General features: G+C 44.2%; 1 protein-coding gene across 1 annotated transcript in view; it reads right to left on the bottom strand.

Annotated features, from left to right (window-relative positions):
* The window catches only part of ELAC1 (elaC ribonuclease Z 1), a 218,386-nt gene that overhangs the window by 208,773 nt on the left and 3,741 nt on the right, over positions 1 to 5,872 (bottom strand). The window lies entirely within an intron of this gene.

The raw sequence follows: 5,872 nt of genomic DNA on the forward strand, positions 1-5,872 counted from the left end.
GAGTCAAAATCCATCAGGAAGTCCCATCTCAAATAACATTTGCTGTTCATCTACATGGTAAATCTATGGATTTCAGAGTGAGGTCCCTCTCTCCATTGGCTACTCTAACCTTAAAATCCTAGATTTAATGATAGAATACAATAGAGATACTAGTTATAGAGATAAGACCCATCTCGCATCTTTTTCTGCTGTAAGAATCGCATGACAGTACTTGCTGACACTTCCAGGTATATTGACATTCTAGGGATGTCAAGTGCTGACACCGGTCCTGAAAGATCTTCACTGGCTCCCAGTACATTTCCAAGCACAATTCAATGTGTTCGTGCTGACCTTTAAAGCCCTAAAGGGCCTTGGTCCTGTAGACCTGAAGGAGCATCTCCACCCCATCGTTCAGCCTGGACACTGAGGTCCAGCTCCGAGGGCCTTCTGGCAGTTCCCTCCCTGCGAGAAGTGAGGTTACAGGGAACCAGGCAGAGGGCCTTTTCAGTTGTGGCACCTGCCCTGTGGAACGCCCTCCCAGCAGATATCAAAGCAGTAAACAACTACAGTGGTACATCAGGTTAAGAACTTAATTTGGAGGTCCGTTCTTAACCTGAAACTGTTCTTAACCTGAGGTACCACTTTAGCTAATGGGGCTTCTCGCTGCCACCACCACACAATTTCTGTCTCATCCTGAAGCAAAGTTCTTGTGCTGGTCCCGATGTAGCACCCTGCTTGTGGTTAACGCTTAGCTGGAATGAAATATTCAACGCAGCAATAGAGAAATTAAAATAATAATTTATTTGTCAGACAAATAAATATGAGGCACAGTGGTATATGGTTACCAAGCTCTGGCCTGGCCTCTTGCCATTCTGGCCAGCACTTATATTTCCTTAATCCAGCCCCCTTGCTCCTCCTGTGGCTGCCTCTGTCCAATCAGCCTGGTTGAAATTCCTATTGGCTGTTTGCTAGAACCAATCACAAAAGATACACCCATTTCCTTCTGTCCTTTTATGGGAAACAAAAAGCTATATATTCTTCTATCTATAAATGACAAATAAGTAGTAATATATCTTACATGTGTCTCAACAAGGAACCTTAATTACCAGCTCACCTTGCCCTATTGCCCTCCAAAACAAATGGTTAATCTTAAATTTTTATCTTAAACAGATGTCAAGGATCATCATTGAAAGATCTCCTTCCTTTGGAGGTCTCTAAACAAAAGCTTGAGGGACGCAGGTGGCGCTGTGGGTTAAAGCCTCAGTGCCTAGGACTTGCCGATCGAAAGGTCGGCGGTTCGAATCCCTGCTGCGTGGTGCGCTCCCGCTGCTCGGTCCCAGCGCCTGCCAACCTAGCAGTTCGAAAGCACCTCCGGGTGCAAGTAGATAAATAGGGACCGCTTACCAGCGGGAAAGTAAACGGCGTTTCTGTGTGCGGCTCTGGCTCGCCAGAGCAGCGATGTCACGCTGGCCACATGACCCGGAAGTGTCTCCGGACAGCGCTGGCCCCTGGCCTCTTAAGTGAGATGGGCGCACAACCCCAGAGTCTGTCAAGACTGGCCCGTACGGGCAGGGGTACCTTTACCTTTTACCTAAACAAAAGCTTGACAAATGCTCTAATGATGTTTCCTGCTTGGCAAGGGGGGCTGGGCTGGTGGCTGATGGCCCCTGTGATCTTTTCCAACTATATGAAATAAGAATCTAGCATAAGGATTTAACATTTCTTAGCTTCTAATTCCTTTGCATAATTACATTTAAGCCAATATATATTTAATACATAACATAGATAACCTTTTAAAAGGAAAAGAAATCTTAAAAGGATCTGTTTAAGAAAGAAACAACTTTAGAAAAAGACTTCCCAAAATACTCTCTTCTCCAGCCAAGCCAGTTGCCTTTTTTCACTGCTCTTGACCTTTCAACCTTAGGAAAATATGGCTCAAGTTTAATGGGAGGCACATGGTTTTATTTTACTATTTACCCACTCTTAATTATGTTTATCTCTGCCTTTTTTTTATCTTCTGTAATATGTAGGGTCAGTGTCCTCGCTCTCAGCCTGTAATTCCCTTTTTGACTTTGAGAATTGTTTTCTGCTATAAATCAGGGGGCCCCCTTATCCAGGAGAATAAACATCTTGCCAAGGTTCTTATGCAGCTGCTCTTCTGCCTGGCATGAAACATTTGAAGATCTTTAAGCTCATTTTAAGATACAGGCCCTGATCAAGCCTTAATAAAAATGCAGGCTATGATTAGATGCCTCACCGAGGGTTAACCATGCAGCAAGGTCCAAGTCCAGTCCGAAGTCAAGGGTGCAGTATGGAGGCTGTCCATCAAGGCTGAAGCAGGGTCCAAGGCAGGGAGTCAGGTGAGGTCAGGAACTCTGGCAGAAGAGCAGGACAGGAACAGGCCACCAACAATGTTACTCCCACAACCTGGGACTGGGGCTGGCTGGCTTTTATCTGCCCCGAGGCATAGGGTGGCCCTGGTCCACAGGTGACTCGTCTCTCCTGGCCTGGAGGCGAGCACTCCTCCTGCGGGAACTTAGTTCCCTCTGCCTCTCTGCCCTGAGCCTCTGCGGTTCAGGAGAGGCTGGAGGGTTATCGGACCCAGAAGCAACCTCAACTTCCCCTGACAGGGCTGAGAGTGGAGAACCTGCAGGCAATGGGTCCTCCATCACCTCAGGAGCCAGAGCAGACTCAGCTGGTGCCTGCACCTGAGGATCCAGCACAGGTGAGGACCCTTCAGGCTCAAGCCCCAGCCCTGGCTCAGCTGGTTCTGGAGGCGGGGACTCCTGTGCAGGCTGAGATTCCTCAGGTTCAGCCTCTGAGTCTGAACCCCAAGCCATCACAGTTCTTAACCCGAGGTACTATTTCTGGGTTAGTGGAGTCTGTAACCTGACGCATCTGTAACCTGAAGCATCTGTAACCCAAGGTACCACTATATTTTACTTTTAAAAGACAACTGAAGGCGGCCCTGTGTATGGAAGTTTTGAATGTTTGATGCTGTATTGTTTTTAATATTCGGTTGGAAGCCTCCCAGAATGGCTGGGGAAACCCAGCCAGATGGGTGGGGTATAAATAATAAATTATTATTAAGTGCTAGACTCACCCACAGAGAAATATTAGTTTTCATACAGAATCAACGGATAACGGTGACGTTCCATTTTCACCAGAAATGCTGGTTGTGTGTCACTCTCATTGATTTTTCTAAGGTTACTTGTCCTGAGTTCTGGCGACACGTGGTGAAGGTGTGCGTCTTTAATGTATCTCTAGGGAGGAGTGCGCGCAGACCAACTCCATTGAAAGTACCATTGAAAGGAATATAAGAGGAGGCGGAGCCAAAGATGTCAGAAGGGTCTAGCTCGATGTTTGCAGGTGCAATTTCTGAGTTATGTTTGAAGCCCTGACTAATCTCTTCTTGAGTGGCAATGGGGGGCAGCTGTTCACAGAAGAAATCTAGGAGTTTATCCTTTGGAATCATTTAGCAGCACCGCGCCCTGTTTCTCGCTCCCTCAACGTGGAAACATTTTTATGTGCTTTCGAAGTGACCCCATCTGGGGAAACGGCATAGAGAAAGGGGTCAACTGTACTCTTGCCTCAGTGCCACAAATCCAGTCTAGATCAGAGTGATCTGCACTAGATATTTAAAACAGTATCTTGTTTTATTTGTGATTTGTGATTTTCAGTTATATACATTTCAATAGGTTTAGTCATTATAACATTTCAAAACTCGACTTCCTTCCTCTTTCTGAGGTTCCTTAAATTTATTTTTTACATTTCCTGCATATTCTAAATTAACATGACTTATTCTTTTAGTCACCTACTTTAAATATACGCTCTTATGAAACTGCAGATTATTACAATGATCCTGCCAATGTCCTTATCTGTTTACTTTAAATAGACATTTAAAACAGTATCATGGACTTTCAAGTCATGGCTTTCTCTGCCCCTCCCCAAGCCTGGGAACTGTAGTTTAAGGGTGCTGATAAGATTTAGGCCACCTGTGTTCCCTTCAGAGAGCTACAGTTTCCAGAATCAACTGGAGAAAGGCATTGATTGCTAAACCGCTCTGAGAATTGTAGCTCTGTGAGGGGAGTAGAGGGTCCTAACCCACCTCATGAACTGTTTGTCCCTAGCTGCAGATCATGGTTAAGGAGAGAGATTAACCGTAGTCCCAGCTGCATGTCAGGTCAAACCTTGGCTTAGCTGCCTGCCCCACAGTGCCATGCCAAAAGGACAGGGAAGGAACTAAGTATGTCCCCCTTCAGTCTCTCAGAGCCAATGCATTTGCATGGTTCCGGAAAACTATAATTTTGCTTAATGTGACAGGTGAAGCAGGTCTCTTGCTTCTCTCTTAATATGATTTCTCTCCCATCCAGCCATTTCATTCTCTTTAAAATAAAACATCATGTAATTAACCTTTATTTATTTATTTATTTATTTGGGGTTAAAAAGGAACTTATTTATCTATAGTCCAAATATTCCTGAAGCCCTCAAGACACTAAAGCAAAGGTGTTTGGAAAAAGGAAGTGTCATTTTATTTTTCAACAGTACATATGATGCCTAAATTGTTCCACTGTTCACAAAAGCGCAAAGGACGCTATATGTATTGAATAAAGCAAGGAAAATGATTCACAGCATAAATAAAGCCTGCACCATATCTTCAGTATGATACACTTGCAAGTGGCTGTTCAAATCGTATTTGTTTGGAATGGTTTCTCAGCGCAGTCTCTAGAGATGTAGGATTCAGGTGTGTTCCAATCACTCCTAAAGTTAAGTAGCACAAAACACTTAACAAATTCCCACATTGAATTGCCGTGTGTACAGAGTTGCACCACCCGACATAACACTCCCAATCCAGCCAGGAGATTTCATATGCATTCTGGTGCTTTGAGATATGGCATGGGATTGATTCAGTGCAAACGTCAACAAGGCAAGTGACTAAGCATGGATCTCAGGATCACACAGCCTTAATCCAGACACTGCCTAGTGTTATCAGGTTTTTTACTGCTGGTCACTTCATCTTGCGTGAAAAGCTGGTGTTGGTGTGAATTAGATTATCAAAGCTGACATCAGTAGCTGTTTAGTTGTGAGCACAACATGCAAAAGTTTCATCCCTCCATGCTTAAGAGTCTAGGGAATGGTGGTACCATGTTGACATTCACATCTGAAAGCTGATAGTCCCAGGTGAAATTTGCAGCTGTCCATAAACTCCACCAGCAAATGGCAACACACAGCTAAAATCTGTTACAGTATTTTGCAGTGCTCACGTTCAAAGAAGTGAGAGAAGATCCACAAGATTCCTCTCTGTCTTTCGCTGCTGAATGCTGAAAGCCTTCTCCTGCATTCAGAACACCCAGCAGGCAAGGGAAAATACACCGAGTCCTTTAATAGTTTGAAAAAATAATTTATGTTAATAAATCTAGCAAGGTTTGGGGAAGAGGGGAGAACCACATTCACCTGTGAAACGTCAGAATGGTACCTGCTGGGCTACCTTTTAAGGTTTAAGGCTTCATGTGCTGTTCTAAGGAAAGGGAGTCACTTCAGTTCAACTATATCAGGTGTGGGGAACCTCTGCCCCTCCAGATGTTGGTGAACTACAACTGCATGGCCAATGGCCAGGGGTGATAATAACAGAATTTAATAATAATTTATTATTTATACTCCAGCCATTCTGGGCGGCTTCTAGCAAAATATTAAAATACAATTAATTCATCAAATATTGAAAGCTTCCCTAAACAGGGCTGCCTTCAGATGTTTTCTGAAAGTCAGATAATTGTTATTTCTTTGACATCTGGCGGGAGGGCATTCCACAGGGCATTGTAGTTCAGAAACACCTGGACACAAATTTCCTACACCTGAACTACATCAAAGATTCTCAAGCGGAATCACCAGTAGC

This window comes from Podarcis cretensis, assembly GCF_951804945.1.
Source record: "Podarcis cretensis genome assembly, chromosome: 11".
In the NCBI taxonomy this organism is placed as follows: Eukaryota; Metazoa; Chordata; class Lepidosauria; order Squamata; family Lacertidae; genus Podarcis; species Podarcis cretensis.